Consider the following 22,751-nt stretch of genomic DNA (forward strand, 5'->3'; position numbering starts at 1 on the left):
GTCTCAACACTCCCTTGGCAGGGAAGGTCCAAAATTGCAGCCAAGTTGGCAGTGCTGATGCCAGTGACTTATTAAGCCAAGATAAAGTGGGAATATTTCATAAAGCAGCTGTGTAGGACATTAGGATCCTCCCACACTGATCTCCCAGCCTGGGATGCTCCTCCAGTGATGGCAGCGGGCAGGACCAAAAAGAGTCCTATGCCAGGTTGGGGGAAGAGATAACTGAGGGTCCTCCTCCTCCATGGTTCCATGGAATGGAACAGCTTAGATAACCAGGTTATTATAACTGACGTACTTCTTTTTTGCAGCAGGGCCTAGAAAAAAACAATGCGAAAAAGTCAGTGTGGCAATGACCCTATTTGCAAAGGTAGAAGCAGGATTAGATCTGTGATGACTTGGGCGCAAAGCCAAGATGGGACAACGTACCACTGAGAAACACACAAATCACTTTGAATTCCTATGACTATTTCTAAGGTTTTGTCCACTAAAATCTGAAGGGCCCTATAATTCTCTAACCAACAGTGATTTTGCCCTCACTCAATTATTTATTCAATCATTCGTTTGGTAGATACATGTCGATTGTCTACCATCTGCCAGACACGAGTCTGGGCACTGATGAGTAGCTGATGAACAAATCAGACCCTTTCCTGCCCTTAAGCTGGAAACAAACACCAAGGTCCCAAAGTATGATCCTGCTTCATGTTCTGGTTCTCCATACCATATAATACAATTGCTTTGATATGATATGTTCTGTGTTCATGAAATCTTAGTAGTTTTGTATCTGCTTCTTTTGGACACAAATCAACTGTCATATAGCATTTATAGATGGATTATTTTACTTACTGTTCTAGATTCTAAATGGTACTGTTCATTTAACACAAACAAGTAGCAAGAATTCTTCTAGACATGTTAAGTAGGGATTTATATGTGAATTTAGAGAACAGAGAAGCCACAATAAAGTACAGAGAGAGGGTTTGTATCTGAACTTTGAGTAATGCAGCCAGTATGTTACAGATGCATACAGCACATCTCCCCTTTACATAGAGACATCTTATTTTCTGGATTCAAAGTTTGGATACTCCTGGAAATGTCTAAATTTTGAAGACTCGTTTCTCTAATAAGTCATATTGCATTAATTAGCTAAAATTGCAGGAAAAATAAAATTACATAAAATTCAGAGTCACATGGAAAAACAGATGTGAGACTGCTTGCAATGTATCCCCACTCAGTAAATTCATGGCTTCAATTATCCCTGAGTCTTCTAAGCAGGTTCCCTGTGTTATCAGAGCCTTTATTGTCTTCAATAAGAAGCTTGGTTTGAGTATGAGAAAGAAATTTCTAAAGATGTTTTCATTTTCCTCTGGAGCCTATTTACAATAATAACTAAAAACTCCCAACTGATAATTGCAAGAAATAGTCACAGGGTGCCTGGTCAAATGCCAAGATGTTAATTATCCTTAGGGCAAAGAAGGGGGAGACAAACCAACCCAGAAGCTTATAGTTACCTAAATATCTGAGACCACCTCTATTGTGTGATTAATCAAGATTTTTTTTTATATAAGCATAATTGTCTAGCAAAATAAATAAATAAATAAATAAATAAATAAATAAATAAAAACAACAAAACATTTGAAATTCCTCAAATAGGTCACTTTAAAACACCCAGCACCCAGGAAGAGATTTTTTTTCTTTGCTAAAAAAATATGTGGTAAGTTAGAAAATATTCCCCTTGTATTAGAGAGCTGAGCTTTGGGTTGTATTAAATTATATCAAGATGACATTATAGTTTTATTTACAAACAAGGGATCTGGGATCACATACCCAGGTTCTGATTCAGCTCTGTCACTTACTTGAAATGTGCCCTAGATCAGTCCAATGACACTGAAATTCTCTGAGCCTTGGTAAAATGGGTAGAAAAATTGTTACCCCACAAGCTGTGAACGGCATGACTGTATGAAATACCTGTTTCTCAACTGGTAGCATAATGCATAAATGTAATTTTAAATTACAAAGTTCTACACAAATGATTAGCCTTAGTGCATGCTTTCTTCTCAGAATAGCTTAGGAACATTGCAGCAAAATGATAATGGAGTTGTGCAGGTCCTAGAATGGCAATTTATGTACATTTCAGAGCAATATCCAGTGTATTACAGTGTTTATTTTTAAACCATTCTAGCTTTATGGGTAAATGAAATAAGTGCCTATGGTGTCCGATAATTCCATTTATTTGAATAGCAATGTAGTTTATGGCCTAAGAAAGAAAATTGCTTAGCTCAAAATAGTTGTGCAGTAAAACATTTGCTAAGGAGATACACTTCTTTCTTTTGAAATAGCTAGTTTTTTAAAAGAAGTTATAGGTTTTAAGGAGTAGGTATGGTCTCTATTGAATTTTTAAAAATTATCTACATCAGTGGTTCTCAAAGCAAGGTATCTTGAAGAATAGCTGCTTACAATGAAGCGGTGTGTGGACACTGGCTTTTGAATGACTAATGTGCCTTTGCTCCTATAGGGTAAGATATTATAACAGAGGAACAGTGTGGGAAGAGAAGGCGAATGTGAGGGGATATATGTGAACTCTCTGTACTTTCAGTTTTTCCATAAACATAAAACTACTCTAAAAATAAATTCTATTAATTTTGTAAAGGCAAAACAAGACAGAAAAAAAGAAAGGTCAGACATTCCAACTTATTCTTGGTGTTGGTCAAAATCAAACTTACCTTGACATTAATTCAGTGAACTTGTTGTTTTCTCTTTATTTTTTAAGTTTTTTTGTCTCACAAAAATTGTATTTCTCACAGTGTGGTTTATGAACTCTTGTAATCCAGATTACAGGAAATAAAGAAAAAATAGAGAAGGAGAAGAGTCTCATGGATAAGAGACATTGAAATGTGGGAGACACTGAATACATAAAATTAAAGAAGGCTTTCCCTCCACCCATGTTTAATTTATTTTTTAAATCATAAGGAATTCTATTATTCATTGACATTACACTATGTGTTTTCCTGAGCTTTGAAAAAATAAAATATGTGTATAGACGTACCCATATACAAGTGTGTATATGAAGCGATTGAAACAGCTATAAAAGGTGAAAACAAAAATATATCACAGCCAAGAATATAACACATGTTGATGCATTGACATCTGTGTTTCAGGTGACCCTCCATCCATCCAGATGAAATAAAACGTTGTGGAAACGCTTTCGACTTCCCCATCCCCACTGCCAGTCTTCCCCTCCTCCTCTACCCTCCAAAGCTACTATTCTTATATTGGTTTGCATTCTTCCCAAGGTGGTTTCATACATCTACTGCATGTGTAGCTGTTCATAAAGTATAGATAGTATTGCTTTGTGTTTTTAAAATTATACAAAATGGTCTAATTCCATGCATATCCATTTGCCATCTGTTTTTCATATAACATTGTGGTTTTAAGGTTTATTTATGTTGATTTGGTAATCTTGGTTACTATATAGTTTTCTTGTAAAAGCATAGCAAAATTCCTATAAATCCTCTTACTGACGGACCCTACTCTCTAATTGTTTTCAATAACTAACAAAGCTGGAGTAGATGGTATCTAAAAACCCTCATTAATAAAGTTAAATATCAAAACTGTAGATTAGAAAAATATTTGCAATATATTTAAACAGACAAAATATTGATAACCAAAATATTTTACGTCAATACAAAACAACAAATAAAAGACAAACTGATTTTTTAAAACTGGATTGAAGATATAAAAAGGCAATGGCAATTTGTAGAAGAGGAAAAACAAACAGGTGAAAAGTACTGAGCCTTGTCAGAAAAACTAGAATTAAAACAATAATTAGATAGTATTTCATGCCCATACCATTAAAGAATGGGATGTACTGATACCAACTATTGGTGAGGGTGAAAAAAGCAGAAATTCTTAGACCACACTGGTAGAAATGTAAACTGGTACAGTCACGTGGGAAAACAACTTGGAAATATCCAGAAAAGCTGAAGATATGCATATCATTGATTCAGTATTTTTATTTCAAGATGTATACCTGCCACACTTTTCCACATATGCACATAGACATATGTAGGACTTCTCAGAGCCTTTAATATAATGATGTGCTTTTGATTCTCTAAGAGGGAATTCTATAAGGACTGGGCACATAATATAAATGAGTGAAGTGGGCTAAGTGTAAGATGTTAAGTTCAAGCATAGACCATGGTGAATTAGAAAACACCTGCCCATCTAAACAGCGTAATCACTGTGGGGCATTTTCTCAATTTAGTTAGATACTCCTTTTTTTGAAGAAGAGTTGGACTTCTTTATTTGTAGGTAAAATTTTATTTTAAAATTCAAGTTTTATTTATCAAGCACATACTATGTTCTGGGCATTAGGAATACCTGTTTTTAGTGGAAGATTCAAAATTAAAATATTTAACATGTCAAAGGAAAGAGGCCAGTCTCTAGGTTGTCAGTTTGCAACTCTGTGATACTATTTGAATTGTTCCAAAATTTGATTCTATAGTCCCCTGTTTTAGTAGATCCCTTTGTACTATACAACAACATACTTTTGGAAATATAGTTATTTCTTAACTCTTTTTTTAATTGAGTTTATTGGGGTGACATTGGTTAATAAAATCATACAGGTTTCAAGTATACAATTCTATAGTACATTCTCTTCATACTGCATCATGTGCTCAGTACCCAAAGTCAAGTCTCTTTCTGCCACCATTCACACCCCCTTGCCTAACTTCCATCTCCCCTCTCACCCCTTTTCCCTCTGGCAAGTACCATAATGTTGCCTGTGCCTATTTTGTTTGTCTGTTTACTTAATCGCTTCATCTTTTCACCCTGGCCACCAACACCCCTTCCCTCTGACGGCTGTCAGTCTATTCTCAGTATCTATGAGTTTGTTTCTATTTCGTTTGTTAGTTTATTTTTATTAGATTCCACATATAAGTAAAATCATATGGTATTTGTCTTCCTCTGACTGGCTTATTTCCGAAAGGTAAGATTTCCTTCTTTTTTATGGCCAAGTAGTATTCCATTGTGTAAAGGTACCACAGATTTTTTATTCACTCACCTACTGATGGGCACTTGGGTTGCTTTCAGATCTTGGCTATTTTAAATAATGCTGCAATGAACAGAGGAGTGCTTACATATTCTTTTGAACTGGTGTTTTGGATTTCTTCAGATACAGTCCCAGAGGTGGAATTGCTAGGCCATAAGGCAGTTCCATTTTAATTTTTTGAGGAAAACTCAATATTCTTTTGCACAGTGGCTGCACCAATCTGCATTCCCACCAACAATGCCTGAGGGTTCTTTTTTCTCCACATCCTTACCAACACTTGTCATTTGTGGATCTATTAATGATAACCATTATGACAAGTGTGAGATGATATTTCATTGTGCTTTTAATTTGCATTTCTCTGATGATTAGTGACATTGAACATCTTTACATATGTATATTGACCATCTGTATGTCCACTTTGGTGAAGTGTCAATTCAGATTCTATGTCTATTTTTAATTGGATTGATTGTTTTTGGTATTGAGTTCTTTATAAATTTTGGAAATAAATCCCTGATTAGATGTATCATTGGTGAATATGTTCCCCCATTCAGTGGGTTATCTTTTCATTTTGTTGATAGATTCCTTTGCTGTGCAAAAACATTTTGGTTTTATGTAGTCATTTGTATAATTTTTCTTTTATTTCCCTTGTTTGAGGAAATTGGTCAGAAAAAAATATTGCTAAATGTCTGAGATTTGAAAGCCTATATTTTTTCCTAGGAATTTTATGGTTTTGTGACTTACATTTAAATGTTTAATCCATTTTGAATTTATTCTTATGTATGGTGGAAGGAGGGGGTGGTCTATATTCATTTTTTTTCAATGTGTCTGTACAATTTTCCCTATACAATTTATTAAATAAATTGTCTTTTTATTGTTCAAATACATTTGTCTCCATTTACCCGCCACCACTTTCCCCTGACCCTCCCAACCCCACCTCCCTCCCTCTTTCCCTCCCCACCTTGGCTCTGTCCATGTGTCCTTCATACATGTTCCTTGATTTGACCCTTTCCCTTCCTTTCCCCGCTACCCCCTCCTTCCTTCCCTCTCATTACTGTTGGTTTGTTTTTCCTTTCAGTGTTGCTGGTTATGTTTTCCTTGCTTATTTGTTTTGGTGATTAGGTTCCACTTATAGGTGAGATCATATAGTATTTGCCTTTCACCTTCTGGCTTATTTCACTTAGCATAATGCTCTTCAGTTCCATCCATGCTGTTGTCAAGGGTAGTAGCTCTTTCTCTCTTTCTGCCGCATAGTATTCCATTGTGTAAATGCACCATAGTTTTTTGATCCATTCATTTACTGATGGGCATTTAGATTGTTTCCAGCACTTGGCTATTGTCAATTGTGCTGCTATGAATATTGGGGTGCATAAGTTCTTTTGAATTGGTGTTTTGGGATTCTTAGGGTATAATCCCAGCAGTGGAATTACTGGGATCACAAAACCTGACATCAAACTATATTACAAGGCCATTGTAATCAAAACAGTCTGGTACTGGCATAAGACCAGACACATAAATCAATGTAACAGAGAGCCCAGAAATAAACCCATGTCTATATGGTCAATTAATATTTGACAAAGTGTGCAGAAGTATAAAATGGAGTGAAAATAGCCTCTTCAACTGGGAGAGCTGGATAACTACATGAATAAACTATCTTTTCCCCATTGTATGTTCTTGCTTTTTTTGTCAAATATTAATTCACCCTAAAGGTCTGGGTTTATTTCTGGGCTCTATATTTTGTTCAATTAACCTATAGACCTGTTTATGCTAGTGCTATGCTGTTTTGATTTCTATGGCCTTGTAGTATATTTTTATATCAGGTACCATGATTCTTCACACTTTGTTCTTCTTTCTCAGGATGCTGTGGTTATAGGTCTTTGTGGTTTCATGTAATGTTTTGGAATATTTGTTCTAGTTCTGTGAGATACACCATTGGGGTTGTCATGTGTTCATTTTCATTTGCCTAAACGTAATTTTTGAGTTTTTCCTTGATTTCATTGTTGACCTATTCATTGTTTAGTAACACATTATTTAGCCTTCATGTGTGTGAATGTTTTCCAATTTTTTTAAATTGTAATTGATTTCTAGTTTCATGCCATTGACATCATAGATGTCTTACATGATTTCAGTCATCCTGAATTTACTAAGACTTGTTTTGTGTCCTAACATGGTGGTCTCCTCTAGAGAATATTCCATTGTGCATTTGAAAAGAATATATATTCTGCAGCTTTAGGATGAAATGCTCTATAAATATCAATGAAATCCATCTGGTCTGGTGTGTTTTTTAAGGTCACTGCTGTCTTTTTTATTTTTTTTGGCCTGGAAGATCTATCCAGTAATGTTACTGTAGCATTAAAATCCCCTATTATGATTGTCTTACTGTTGATCTCTTCCTTTATGTTCATCAATATTTTCTTTCTATATTTAGTTGCTCCTCTTTTGGGTGCATATATGTTAACAAGGGCTATACGCCCTTATTGGGTTGACCTCTTTAGTATTATGTAATGTCCTTCTTTGACTTTTATTGTGGTCTTTGTTTTGAAGTCTATTTTGTCTAATATAAGTATTGTTACCAGTGCTCTTTTTTAAAATAACATTTGTATGGACTATCTTTTTCCATCCCTTCATTTTTTGTCTGTGTACATATGTCATTTTTTTCTGAGGTGGGTCTTTTACAGAGAGCAAGAGATTTGATCCTTCACTTTTTCTAACCTGTTGTTGATTCCTTCTAGTGTATTCTTCATTTTAAATATTGTGTTCTTCATTTCTGACTGTTTTTTTATGGCTTCAATGTCCTTTTTAATACTTATTATCTCTTTGTTCAAGTTCTCACTGAGATCATCCATTCTTCCCCTAATATCCTTGAGCATCCTTATAACTATTGTTTTGAACTCTGCATCTGGTACCATGGTCACTTTCATTTTATTTAATTCTTTTTCTGGGGATTTATCTTGTTCTTTCATTTGGGGCATGTTTCTTTGTCTCCTCATCTTGTCTGCCTTCTTGTGTTTATCACTGTATATTAGGTAGAACTGCTGTGACTCCCAAACTTGTTACGGTAGTTTTATATTGTTGGCGTTTTATCTTGTGGGGCTCAGTGGGCCAGTCATCCAGATCACCTAAGCTAGGTGCTCCCAGAATGTCTCTTGTGTGGGTTATGTGTGCCCTCCTGTTGTAGTGGTGTCTTGAGTGCTGTTAGCCCACTTGAGTGTGGAGTTAATGCATAGGCTGGCTAACTGTAAGGACAGACCTTGACCATAGTGTATAAACCACTGTGCAGGGGCTATCTCCCAAAATGAAGTTCTTCCCAGCAGGTCTGGTACCTGCCAGGATCTCCCTTTGGGTGTGCCACTTGTGTGGTTAGTTAAGTTGAGCTCTGGTGTTTTCTGAAGCCCACTATGGTTATGTTGGTTCTGGGCCCACTTGGGTGGGGTTCCATTGCAGGTTCTGGGTTCACTTGAGTAGGGTTTCATTGCAGGTTGATGCCTGTAACCAGCCTTGGGGTACCTGTCTGGAGCTACCACACAGTTCATTGTTTGTGGCTGCCTCTACTGGGCCTGGTTATGCATAGGAGGGGCCAAGTGGTGTACAAGGGTCAACTTCCTCTAGTTTTTAGTTAGGGGAAGATCAGTAACAGTTCCAAGGCACCCTGAGGTCCACCTCCTCCTGTTAGCCACATCACCAATCCCTGAGGTTGCCTGGTCTTCCTCAAGAGCTTTCTGTAGAATGGCTGTAAAGTGAACCCAGGATGGATGCAACCCACAGATCATTCTACAAAGTGTGGGAGCATAAGGAGGGGTGGAGTTGGGGAGGATGGAGATAAGGGGGTCTCTTGCTTGGAGGTAGCACAGTCAAGCACTCGATATGGGGAAAGTGGCCCCTACTCCAGACCTATACCACTTAGTCTCTGCCCAAGTCTCTGACCCTAGTTGCCCTGAGGCATACACTGCAGGTTCAAGTTGCATGAAGCCAGTCAGCTGCTCTGCAGGAGCAAGGTCAGTAGGGCAGGGCCACCAGGACTTAGGAGGACAGATCAAAAGAATTTCCCATTGGAGTTGGTGCCAGCTGAGCATTCAAGGGAGCAAGAATGCCTCCGCCCTGCCCTGTGCTTCAGCTGCATAACCCAGCACCATCTGAGTCCTGCAAACAAGCCTCCCAAGAAGATGCACTCCAAAGTTCCTAGCTCTGTGCCCTTGCAGGACTGAGCTCAGCATGGTGGGACTGCTGGTTGTTGTGCCAGTCAAATGACTGTACCACTAGGGATAGCAGCATGGGCTGAGCTCACAGGGGAGATAAAAATGGCCTCCACACAGCTGTAGGCACACAATCCAGTGCCCATCTGCATCCTGAACAAGAGCCTCCTTGGGAGACACAATCTGAAGTTCCTAGCTCTGTGTAGCACTCTGATTCCCCCACAGAGTTCAAGCCAAGTCATTCAGAAAGTGGGATGGGGGTGCCAGCTGTGCTCAGGAGGTGAGAAAAATTGGCTCTTGTTCCTGAGCAGCATAGCTCAATTACTGTCTGAGCATCTGCCAAGAGCTTCTCCAGAAAAAGAATGCCTCAAAGGTCCCTATTGGGTAAAGCCAGCACACCTTTCTGCAAAACTTGAGCTTGACAGGGTGATGTCACCAGTCATAGGAGGATTGGATTAGTGCATTCCCAAGGCTGAGGCTTTAAGAACAGAAGTGCTCAACCACAGGAAGATGGCCTCTGGGTCTCTAGCATCCTTCTGTCCCAGGTGGACGGAAGCCCAGCTGATTTTCACCACCAGGTTCTATGTGGTCTTTTCCTGGCTCTGATATTCTGGGTTGGGGATCCTGGCATGGGGTTGAGACCCCACATTCCTGGGGGGTGAAATTTTGCAACTGAGATATCCGTCTGGCTTCTTAGCAGGCACACGTGGGTCTGGGGGCTAGCACTTTCCGCATCTCCGCCTTTATTACCAGTCTCTATGTAGCTTCTTCTGTAAATCCTTGGTTATAATACTTCTTCTGTTCAGCTAGCCTTCCGGTTTTTTTTGTTTGTTTGTTTGTTTGTTTGTTTGTTTGTTTTTTTCCCAGGTTGGTAGCTCTATATCCTAGTTGTAAATTCAGTTTGGCACTTGGAGGAGGTGAGTGTAGCTTCCAGCTATTCAGCAGCCATCTTGAAAACTTCCTCTTTCTTAACTCTTGATCCTGCCTATTACTTTAGTCATTTGTAAAGCTGACCAAACTTTGAAATGCTGGTTTATTGTCTGATGATACTTTGTCCAAATGAACCTTCTAATGAATCCATTCTAAGCAGTGTCTGTGCTACCCTTCTCCTACTACTGCTTTCCTGTCCACCACAATTCAGAGTTGTTGTAGCTATAAATATTTCAACTGGAAGGGATTCTTCATATTATGGTTTTCAGTTAGCAAAACTAAAGGAAATACTTTTAGTAATTCTGTGATCAATGACCAGTTTCCTGCCAGTTGGTTTCCTCAGAAAATTGCTCTTAGCCCATAGCTTAATGGCAAAAGATTAGTTATCTTCAACTATTAGTTCTCATTCAGGATTTCAAATAGAATAGTAAACTTCCTACATTTTTTTAAAGATAATTCATTTTGTAAAGAGTTTTCCTAAATCTTTTTAAAATTGATTATCCCCTAAGAGTAGCACATTAGTCAGCCAAAAAGATGCAAGAGAATATGAAGAACATGCTTACCAAAATAACGAGTCATTCACAGTTAAGCAGGTTACTCTGAACTAAAAAAAATTAAAAAACAATTGAGACTTTTCTGCATCTTCTTAGCCCCACCCCCAACTCTGCCACCACAGAAGGATGCTAGACTATTTATCCTGATGTTAGTTAGTCAGACTTTCTGACACAAGAACTTGGCAAGGGTGAAAACACAGTCAACCAGTTAAAAAAGGTCAGGATTCCAAGTCACCAATTATTCTAACCCAATTGTAAAAACCCCCAGATCTGAATTTGTTTCCTTCTGTCCAGCCATCCATCTAACAAAATATTATTAAACACCTATTAAATTCCACTCACTCTAATGTACCCTAACCTTATGAATCAGTCTTTGAAGACTGCAAGTTGTTTGTTCCTTTTTTTTATTTATTGTATAGGCAGATCATATTTGACATTTATGGAAGGCTCTCATGAGCCCTCAGTAAGAGGTTAGTATCTTTTTTGTTGTTTTTTCTTCTATTTAATATGATAAAGAAAATGCATGATATCATAAGCTAGACTCACAATGAGAGGAAACTCCAAAGTAAACCGGCACCCTTCACCAATGTTGAGTGAGAGAGGCTGTTCAATAGATGATGGGGCATGGACGCTGTTGGGACTAGTCTATCATATTTGCAGACAATAGCAATACAGTTGAGAGGATGATGAAGCAGCAGCCTAGAAAATCTTAGAAAAAAATGTACCAAATGCTTGCCCCATTTTTACCAGGTACAGAGAAATGAATCAGATATGATCTTGTTGCTTGAAACTTGTGTTATAGTGGGAGAAATGATTATAGCACCTGTGATAAGTGCTTAAAGATATTCTATAAGAGCTAATTGATTTATTCTTGAATGGCAAGGTGCTATACTAAATCTGGGAAGGCTTTTCAGTGAGGCAGGCATTCAACCTGGATGATGAAGAATGAGAGAATATAAGGAGACAGTCATATAACAGTGTACTGTATTTCCAACCAGGTGCCTGGGAAGAGGGGTCAGGGGTTGCTGGGACTTAGGCTGACAGAGTAGGAGGGGTCAGGTAATCACTTCAGTAAATATGCAAAATATGTATGCTGACATACTAAAGCAAAGGTACTGAAGATATAGTGATGAAGAAGACACAATTTCTGTGGTTATTTGGGTTCCAAATGGAGGCTCCTATAAAAGGTTCTGAATGCTAAATGAAGGCAAAGGTATAGTAAGTCTTCATTTAATGTCACCTGTAGGTTCTTGGAAGCTGTGACATTAAGTGAAATGACATCTAATGAAACCAGTTATAGCCTATACTTGCTGACGTAAACAAGAGTTTAGTTTCTATGCGTATTTCTGGTTATAAAAACATCATCAAACTTCAAAATAAAGACCCAAAACAGTTTTAATATTAAACACTGAAATAATGAGCTATATGTACACTTAAGAAAGATGAATAAAAACAAGTAAGGTAATGATTTTCCAGCTCACTTTTTCCAGTTCAGGGATGAGTGACTGGAGGCTCTCCTCACAGCTCAGGGCACAAGGTGGGACCCAACCCGAACAAGACACCCTCTCTTCTCCAGGGCACACACCCCAACACTCACTCAACCTGGGGCAATTCAGGCACGCCAGTTTACCTCATGTGCAAATCTTTGGGAATTGGGAGGAAACTATGGTTCCTGGAGGAAACCCACACAAACATGGGGAAGAGGTATAAACTCCACACAGACAGCAACCCTGGCCAGAATCTATTTTTTTCTCATCTATATTATACTGAAATTATGTTGAATGAAACAATGTTATTCAAGGACTTGCTGTAGTTGAGAGGCCATGGACAAGCCATTAATGAATTTGAGGCAGAATCTTTGTACTTGTTTTTCCCTCCCTACAATGTTAACTACCTCTTTTCCTTAACTGGTTACCTTCTGCCCCTTGCTCAGTTGCAGTTTCCAAAGTCACTTGCTCCAGGAGCCTTTACTGACCCCTCCAGACAAGTTATGTTTCCATGCCTCCCTCTCTCATGGCCTCTCTTCTTTTGTCCTACTTAACACAACCAGGGTGAATCACTTACTGCCATGTGTGCCTCCAATGTTAGCACTGTGATGTAGGATGGAAGAGGCCATCTTTCCCCTTTTGCCTAGGAAGTATGTAATGTATAGGAAATGCTTAATAGTTATTGAATTTTTTGCTATAAAGTGGCTTCTGCTCTCCCATTTTCAGCTCTTGAAGGATCTTAGGAGACAGATAGACAAAAACAAAACAAAAACAAAAACAAAAAGCCCCAGAACAAAAAACTTGGGAACTTTGCCATCTTTTTTTCCCATGCCTCCCTTGGTACTTGGTGTCATACACAAAGCTGAACATTGCTATCACTCCACAGATTTCATTTATAACTTTTAAACAATAGCATCCTTTTTCCCCTTTTAATATCCAAGGAGGGTCAAAATAGCCTGGCTAAAATTGACAAATCAATTTTCAATTCTTCTGTGAAAACAGTCAATGAACGTTCTAGTGTTTCTTTAAAAAATCTAATTTGTACTCTAAGGTATAATTCATCAAAAAGAAGTTTACAGGGTTCTTAGAAGATATATTTGAAGCAAATAGACTGGGTCTGTTTTAAAACATCCTTAAGGTTGGCCAAGTTAAAATCTGGGCAATTAGATTGAGGCCATGTAGGTTTTGCTGTGGGAAGAAAGGACACCCTGAATTACTGCATCGAAGATTTCTGTAATGCACTTAGCCTGGGCATTGAAAAGCTTTTGCGTATTTTGCAATTTCAATATATTAGAGATGTAAGCATTCTGCAGCATATTATGGATGCAGTGCAATGATGCATCCAAGATTGAAGCTATGCATCAAAGTCTGTCTTAAGGATATGTTACAAATAAGGCACTCATGATAAAATAGTAGCAAAATAGTACTTAGTGTTCCTGGAAGAAAAGCTCTAGCTAAAATCCAGGCCTTGCTGTTATTTTGCGCTTGGAGATTCACAATCCATTCATTCATTTCTTTATTCATTTATTCAACTAGTACTAAGAGTTTACAATGTGATAGTAGCTTGGTTAAAAACTAGTGACACAAAGGTAGGGACAAATGCTCTCTATTCTCCAACAACTCCTGGCTCAGTGCAATTCATCACATTTATTGAGCACCTACTATGTTTCAGACACTGTGATGGGCGGGGAGGTGGAATATAGCCATGTTATGTGCAGTACGGTCCCTGTCTTTATGGAGCTTACACTTTTCTAGGGGAAGAGACATCACTTAAAAAAATAAATGCATCCAATTCTTTTTATTCATTATTGTATTCTATAAAAAATTACCACAAACACTGACCTAGTGAAAACTGAATGATTATTGATCCTAGGCAAAATACAGGGTTGGGTTCCTCTGAATCTCTGGTCACAACACTTTCATCAAACAATCAAGACATAACTTTGCTTTATGTGTTACTGATTAAAAGCACTTTGCTTAATATATATTATTGATTCATTACCATTGAACTCAGAGCAACAACACTGTAATCCATGCCTGAACTAATCTTATCTAACATGCATATTTTTTTATAAGGCACATTATAACTTTCCCCCACTTAGGGACACTAGATAGCACATCAGAAGTATGTGTGGGGGCCACTATAAACAGAAAAACCACCAACAAAGCACAGTTATTAAATAGACTGCCAAAAGATCACTTTTTTACATATGAGAGCTAAGACAGAAGTCAGAGAGACATCTTTTTCTCCCTCAGCTGGAGGGAGAAAAAGTATGTGCATTTTTCTCTTTGTGTATGTCCACACATGACTGCAAAACACCCCAAGTATTCATTTTAGAGTTACAAATCGGTTTTAGAAAGTAGATGAGTTTGCAAATACTGAATCCCTAAATAACAAAGATCAGCTGTATGATGACATCAGGCAAAAGGCAGAGGTTGCTGCCCTAAGTAGAGGGGTTGTTTAGGTCCAGAGAGGACGACATCTGAGCAGAGACTTGAAGGAGATGAGAGAGAAGCTATGGAAATATTGGATCATAGACTGAACAGCAGATCCGGTCCCTGAGGCTGGCACCTAAAAGGCTTGAATGGCTGGAACCAAAAGTGAGCAGACACAGTAGTATTCGTGAAGAATTCCAACACTGGCAGGTGGTGCCATCAAAAATTTGTGTACAGAAGAAGAGGTAGAAGATATTTTCTGATGAACTTGGAAAATGTTTTAAAGATAAGGGAGTGTCGAACTGTATTGAGTAGTAAATTATAGACATTTTCCAAGCAGGCCTGTGTATTGGGGGCATAGGTATTGAAGAACATTCCAGGTGGAAGACATCACATTGGGAAGGCTATATTCTGTGAAAAAGGTTAGGGTTTGGATAGAACAGCAAAAAAGTAGAATAGTTTTGTGAATATAAGTTTCATGCAGAGAAGAAAGAACACTGGGAGAAGAGATCACTAGGAAGATTAACTTCAGATTGCCAATGATATTTCATGCTATATATAGGATTCTGGATATTAGGATGACTTGTGAGAAGTTCAGCAACATTTTAAAGGAGAGAGTGCTCCAATAGTAACCTGGAGGCTGGATTGGAAATGGGGTAGAGGTAGAGAAAAGCAATTGGAGATCTGCTAGGAGTTGATGAAATGATTAGGACTGTGTGTAGTCAGAGGAATTCCAACCCAGTGGCATCCTAGGTGAGGAAGCGAAACATAGAGCCCCCTGGTTCTGGGAGATAATCAGGGCCTGCTACACAGTTCCCAACTCTTCTATCCCAAGTTGTGTGTGAGTGTGTGTGTGAGTGAAATGTCTTAGGGGTTGATTTATTCAAAGGAAAACTCCTAAAGATTAATAAAAACAGACATGAATTGAAGAAGCAGAGACAGAACTCTGAGTTGGGTTGCAAAGGTCATTCAGAGAGAGCTACTCTTCCAGAACACCCATGCCAAAGGCACATGCAAGAAAGGACAACAGGGTGTGGAGGCAGAGATACCCTCTGATTATAAGTCACTTGTGTTCTGGAATGTTCTTCCAAATATTTCCATATGTGGAAATAACTTTTCCTTCTTTCAATTTAAATCTCACCTGTTGGAGAGGCCTTTCTTGACACAATCTATAAAATGGCACTCACTAACCAATTTCCCAGCCCCATTGCAGCTTTTTATTTTTCATCACCTACCACCATCACTGTCTAAAGTGTTTTAATTTATTTACATTAATTTATTTACTTGTCTCCCCTCTGAAATGTAAACTCTGTATACACATCCTATCTTGGTCCCCATTGCATCCATGAGACTTACGATAGTGTCAAACATTAACATAAATAAACAACATAATGGGTGAAACATGGTCCTTGTATTGGGATTGATTATTTGGGGCTAATGACAAGGAGACAGCTCACATCTCTGATACTCCTTAAAACTTCTGCCTTTGACTGTGCTTCCTGCCAGGAATTTTTCTCCTTCTTTCTTAAAGAGTAGATGCAAAGTGATGAAGAACCTGAGAGCCCTGCTTTAATCTCTTTCTTGGAATATGAAAATCTTCAGATCTTTGTAATGATTGGGCAATTCTTCTAGTACCCAATCAGAGGAAGCAGAAAGTTCTTAGTTCATTGCAGAGGATGATCTGGAGTAACCACAACTATTAGTTAAGGGAAAAGAAGAGGGACTTTGTATTCAGGTAAAAGATGGGTAGAGCAGACCTCTAATCATTCCATATCTGGGTCAAGACACAATATTGAAGAAAGAAATTAAGAAAGACACAAATAAATGGGAGCATATACTGTGTTCATGGATTAGAAGAATGAATATCATCAAAATGTCCATATTACCCAAAGAAATTTATAGATTCAATGCAATCCCTATTAAAATACCAATGACATATTTCACAGACATAGAACAGATTTCAAAAATTTACATGGAACCGTAAACGACCCCGAATAGCCACAGCAATTTTGAGAAAGAAAAACAAAGTAGGAGGGATCATAATACCAGACATCAAACTGTATTACAAAGCCACTATACTCAAAACAATCTGGTACTGGCACAAGAACAGACCCATAGACCAGTGGAACAGAATAGAAAGCCCAGAAATAAGCCCATGTCTATATGGTCAATTAATATTTGACAAAGGGGGCAGAAGCATAAAGTGGAGTAAAAATAGCCTCTTCAACAAATGGTATTGGGAGACTTGGACAGCTACATGCAAAAAAATGAAGTTTGATCATCAGCTAACACCATACACAAAAATAAACTCAAGATGGATAAAAGATTTAAATATAAGTCGCAACAGCATCAAAGTCCTAGAGGAGAACATTGGCAGGAAACTCTCAGGTATCCCATGCAGCAATTTTTTCACCAATATGTCTCCTAAAGCAAGGGACATAAAGGAAAGAATAAACAAGTGGGATCTCATCAAAATAGGAAACTTCTGCACGGCTAAAGAAAACATCAGCAAAATGAAAAGGTAGCCAACTGTATGGGAAAATATATTTGCTAATGATACATCAGATAGAGGTTTGATCTCCAAAATATAGAGAGAACTCACATGACTCCACTCCAAGAAGACAAATGATCCAATTAAAAAATGGGCAAATGATCTGGGCAGACACTTTTCCAAGAAAGAGATACAGAGGGCCCAGAGACATTTGAAAGGATGCTCGGCATCACTAGCTTTCAGAGAAATGCAAATTAAAACCACAAAGAGATACCACATCACACCGGTCAGAATGGCTATCATAAACAGATCAACAAACAACAGGTGCTGGCGAGGCTGTGGAGAAAAGGGAACTCTAGTACACTGTTGGTGGGAATGCAGACTGGTGCAACCATTGTGGAAAACAGTATGGCATTTCCTCAAAAAGCTAAAAATGGAACTGCCTTTTGATCCAATGATTCCTCTGCTGGGACTATACCCTAAGAACCCCAAATCACCAATTCAAAAGAACTTATGCAGCCCAATGTTTGTAGCAGCACTATTTATAATATCCAAGTGTTGAAAGCAACCTAAATGCCCATCAGTAGATGATTGGATCAAAAAATAATGGTACATATACACAATGGAATACTACGCAGCAGAAAGAAAAAAGAAACTACTACACTTCGCGACAGCATGGATGGAACTAGAGAGCATTATGCTAAGCAAAATAAGCCAGAGGGTGAAAGACAAATACCATATGATCTCACCTATAAGTGGAACCTAACTAACAAAACAAAGATGCAAAGAAAATATGACCAGCAACACTGAAAGAAAAAAGAAACCAACAGAGTCAAGAGGGAAGGAGGGAGGGGTGGGCGGGGAAAAGGAAGGGAAGGGTCAAATAAAGGAACATATAGCAAGAACTCATGGACAAAGCCAAAGTGGGGAAGGACTGAGGGAAGGAGATGGGGGAGGGGGACAGGGGAAAGTGGTGGTGGGAAGGTGGAGACAAATGTATTTGAACAAAAAAAAATTTTTTTTAAAAAAGGACAGTGTCTTCTTTTGGAGGAAATGGAGGAATGCACTGGAAATTTTCTATGGCTGGGGCTAATATTAGCAAGCTTGGTGCTACACTGCTGGGCTCTTGTGACCATTTAGAGCAACACAACTTCTGCACAACAATATTAGGTTTCCTATTTTTCATCTTTAGTGTTTGATATAAAAATGCTTGCTCTCTTCTTATATATATCACCAGTCTGATACTTTGAAGTGAGCTAGAAATCCAGGTATGATATAGGGGATTGATATTGGCCTTCAATACATGTATTAGGTTAAATGAGTTTAAGACCATTTAACAATTCCTAAGGATATGTATCAAATTTTTAATTTTAAATAGATGGTTTACAGTCTTTCCTTAAATGTATTGTGTTTGCTATGGTGATGTCCAACAGACCTGTCCACATTGACCCTTCCTCTTTTTACTTGGGGTCAGGGCATTCGTGATGGAACTTGAGGGATTCTAAGATGAGACTTGAATTCCTATCACTAGAATTCAGCAGGGCTTTTAGCTGGATTAAAGGCATTGGGTCTGGAAAGACTGGTTTGGGGAAGCAGAAGTGTTGTCTTCTATAAAGAGAGATAAGGAGACTTAAGATATGAGCCCACAGACTGGATGTTAAATGATGTTACAGAATTCCTTTGAATTTAGATATGATGATTATAATGATAGTAACGTTGGACAATGTCCGTACTTTGTGATAAGCTGAAGTAGTTTTGGAGTAAAACATCATGATGTCTGTCATTACCTTAAAATGGCCCAAGACAAAAATACATAGATGTAGCAAACATGGCAACATATTAACAGTTGCTAAATTTTGTTGGTGGATTATACTACTATTCTTTTTTACTTTTGTGAATGTTTGAAATATTTCATGATAAGTTTGAGACCTCTCCCGCCATTTTCAAAATGAATTGCATGCTTTGCAACTTTGCAGGGAGCTAGCCCTATGTTTATCTCATAATATCTGCTACCAAGAAACAATATTCTCAAACCAGTCTTGTGTCTTTAAGAAGAGATGAAAATAAATTGTGATGGTTTCTATGGCCTGGTTTCTGGTGATCCTAATTCAAGAGTAATCATCGAAACAGCCACCAGGGTAAAAGGCAGAGCAAAGAGAAAAGATGGACAGTCAGAAAAACAAGGATGACCATCACTCAGTGGTATGGCCTTGGGCAAATTACTTTATCTCTCTGTGCCTCAGTTTTTTTCATCTGAACAATGGACATAATAATAGTACCGATATTTAGGGTTGTTATAAGGATTAAAAGAGTTAAAGTATGTAAGATACTTAGAATAGGGTTTGTTGTAATTTTACTCAATATGTTTTAGCTCTTATTAGCCTTCTTTCCAGATGCTTTTGGAGACACACACATAACACCTGACTCATTGCATATCCACATGCTCTTCCCTTGGAAGAAAGAGATCCTTCCAAAGCAGAAGTTCAGACTGCCTATAAAACAAGACTAAATTAGTTGTTTGAATTGTGGAGATTGGTAGGATGCCAACTTTTCCTTGAGGTGTAAGTTGTCTAAGTACCTAGTGGGTTTCATCAATTCATTGGAAAGGAATCTGTCAAATCACTGTGAACATGTCTCCACTGTCTTCATTAACCACTGGTTTATCTCTGCAAAAGCGTGATATTGAAATCCTGTGCTTTGAGAGCTTGTACAAGTCAGCTGGAGCCAAAGGGGAAAGCAGAGAGTTTGGCAGTTTCTATTATAGCAAAAATGACAGTTTCTTACTGTTTGGGCAGACTTGTACACATAATCAATTGCTGCCGCTATTCGTCTGGACAGTCCATGCCATCTTTGTGTGATATTGGAACTGGTAGTCATTGATTCTAGAGGCTCTTATTGCAGCACTGTTACGTGATTTGCAAAATCAATTGCTGGAGTTTGTAAATATGCATTTGTTTATATATTTAGCCATTTTGATTTAATGTTGGATATCTACCAATGAGTGCTGTAGGAATGTCGGCTGAAATGAGTTATCCTTTATTTATACCCTAGTCAATTTTGCAGTTAATAATTGAGCTGTGTCTGTACTGACAAAGCAGCATGAGGATGGGAACAACTACCAAGTTGATTCTATAAAAAAGACTGTAACCCATTGGTGAGCTGTTTTAATTTCCAACTCCTGGTGTCTCAATGAATCATTTTCTCTCTTTTTTGGATACCTTCCATTAATGCCATGTTCTGAGGTCCAAGCTATCCTGGAGGCTTGGAATAATTCTTCATTATTCTTTATAGTGTCACCTTGATCCAAGGCCTTCTGTGTTGTTACCTCCTTCCCCTTTATGATGATCATCAGTTAGTTATTAATGGTTTTTTTTTGTTTATTGTGAGAAAAATGAGAAGGAAGTATGATATGAAGTTGGACAGATTTCATGGGCTATTAGAAATTGGAAAGAGCCCTGGATGATGTGGCTCAGGGGATTGAGCACTGGCCTGTGAACCAAAGGGTTGCTGGTTCCATTCCCAGGGCAGGGCACATGCCTGGGTTGCAGGCCTGGTCCCCAGTAGGGGACAGGCGAGATGCAACCACACATTGATGTTTCTCTCCATCTTTTTCTCCCTTCTTCCCCCTTTCTAAAAATAAATATATAAAATCTTTAAAAAAAAAGAAATTGAAAAGGGATAGAATTATTTGAAATGACTGATTAAAGAAAGTTTGCTTAATAATAATTGTAAGAGTTAACATTTATAGAATGTTTCTTATGTGATACATAGTATCAAACTTAAAAGACAGATCACCCCATCATCCTGCTGAGAAGGTGCTTTCTTTCTCTTCATATTGCAGATGGGAAAAGGGAGGCACAGAGGGGTTAAGTATAGCTCCCGATACTGCACAGCTGACAGAACCAGGCAATCTGACCTGAGAATCCATACCTGACCCAATAGAACCTGTTCTCTTAATTGCTCTTGCTCATCCACTTCCTCTTAGCAAATGAAAATATTATAGAGCCTGAGAGTGGAGAAAACAGGTGAGCTTGATGACACATAAGGTCCTTTCTGATGGCCTGCTCTAGTGTTCCTTTAATATCACATGAGTGAGAAATAATAAAATGTAGTAATAGGTTTTGAAAAGAAGAGAGCAGAGATTCATCCATACTAAGTATTCGGGGTAGAGTTTTCTGTCCTGAATGCTATTCTCTTTCCTCTCTTCCTCTGAAAAATCTCACACATGGATATGGAATCTCATTTCAGTCCAGCACAGACAACTCTCCCTTCCTGTTGCTGATGGGTCATTGTGCCTGGTGAGCTGCAAATTGCCAACAGATGTCCAGAGATAAGAATCTATCAGTTTTCAATGAGACAGAAATTTGATTTATCTTGGGCCCTTGTATTTACAGCCAGGTTTCCATTTAGCTTGTTGTAAGTTCTATATTTGAGTAATATATCCATTTCCTCTTTAAAGTCTAATTAAGACAGGTGATGGATTCAAACACCTATAATATGAAACAGCTTTGGCTGAATGGCTGACTCTCTTTGGTCTTTAAGGAAGAAAAACTTCACAAGTAGTTCCCAGACTTTCTATAGCTGCTTATAGACATTTCCAGTCAAATTGATTTCACCTTTCCAAAACTGCAGTCAGCAAGAGGGTTGTGCTTTGCCTCTGTCTACTGGCACAGAAGTTAGTCTCATTTTGATATATTTTTTAAGATCAAAGTTTTGGAAGTATTTATATCCATTTTAAAAAAGATTTTATTTTTTTTTATTTTTTAAAGAGAGAGGAAGGGAGGGAGAAAGAGAGGCAGAGAAATATCGACTGGCTACCCCTCACCCCCGCTACTCCCCGCCCCACCAAGGGACCTGGCGCACAACCCAGGCATATCTCCCAACAGGGAATTGAACTGGTGACCTTTCACTTTGCAGGACAATGTCCAACCCACTGAACCATACTAGTCGGTACTCCATTTTTTTTTTTTTATGATTTCAAAATGAAAACCCAAAATGTCCTATTTATAATTCAGCCATTTTTACTTGGGGAAGAAGAAACCAGTCACCAATCATCATTTTGAAAAGAAGAATGGAAAAAACTTTTTTTTTCAGGAAGTAGGATCTGAAGGAGATATCCAGTATTCTCACTTTCCATGCCTGTAGTCTTTCACAGTAAGACCAATGGTCAGAAAAATGAAATTAAGGCCCTTTTGGAACTTCATCTGAATAAAAAGTGCTTAAATAACACTCAGCACACTTCACCCAAATAAACAGAATGGAATATATATTTTTTTAAAATAAGAATTTTAACTTCAAAGAATGAAACAGAGAGGATAACTCCAAGACAATCAGAAAATTCAATAAATCTCAGGCACCCCATTTCCCTTGCCATGACTTAATCAGAGTGTTGCTGAAATCAGTTTGAATGAATCTACTTTTCAACTGGCTTTTCAATGTCCTGTAAATACTGCCCAAATATCAATTTCTGTAACTGAGCCAGCTATAAAAATAAAATCAATCAGCAGCATCATTCAACCCACGGGATTGGGATGTCCAAATGGACCATATTATGTATTCAAGTTGGATGGGGCCATTTATTTCATTCCATTTCTGCATCCTCTGTGGTACTCTGTGAGC

The 22,751-nt window shown here is 38.1% G+C and overlaps 1 protein-coding gene across 1 annotated transcript in view; it reads right to left on the reverse strand.

Moving 5' to 3' along the window:
* Positions 1-211: 211 nt before the first annotated feature.
* The window catches only part of GRM7 (glutamate metabotropic receptor 7), an 858,034-nt gene continuing 835,494 nt past the window's right edge, over positions 212-22,751 (reverse strand). The window contains exon 11 of the mRNA XM_054595612.1: positions 212-314. The gene's annotated coding sequence lies outside the window, so the exon portion shown is untranslated. The remainder of the gene's footprint in view (positions 315-22,751) is intronic.

This window comes from Pteronotus mesoamericanus, unplaced genomic scaffold (genome assembly GCF_021234165.1).
Source record: "Pteronotus mesoamericanus isolate MK-2021 breed Mesoamerican mustached bat unplaced genomic scaffold, CSHL_Meso_final scaffold_54, whole genome shotgun sequence".
Taxonomy (NCBI): domain Eukaryota; kingdom Metazoa; phylum Chordata; class Mammalia; order Chiroptera; family Mormoopidae; genus Pteronotus; species Pteronotus mesoamericanus.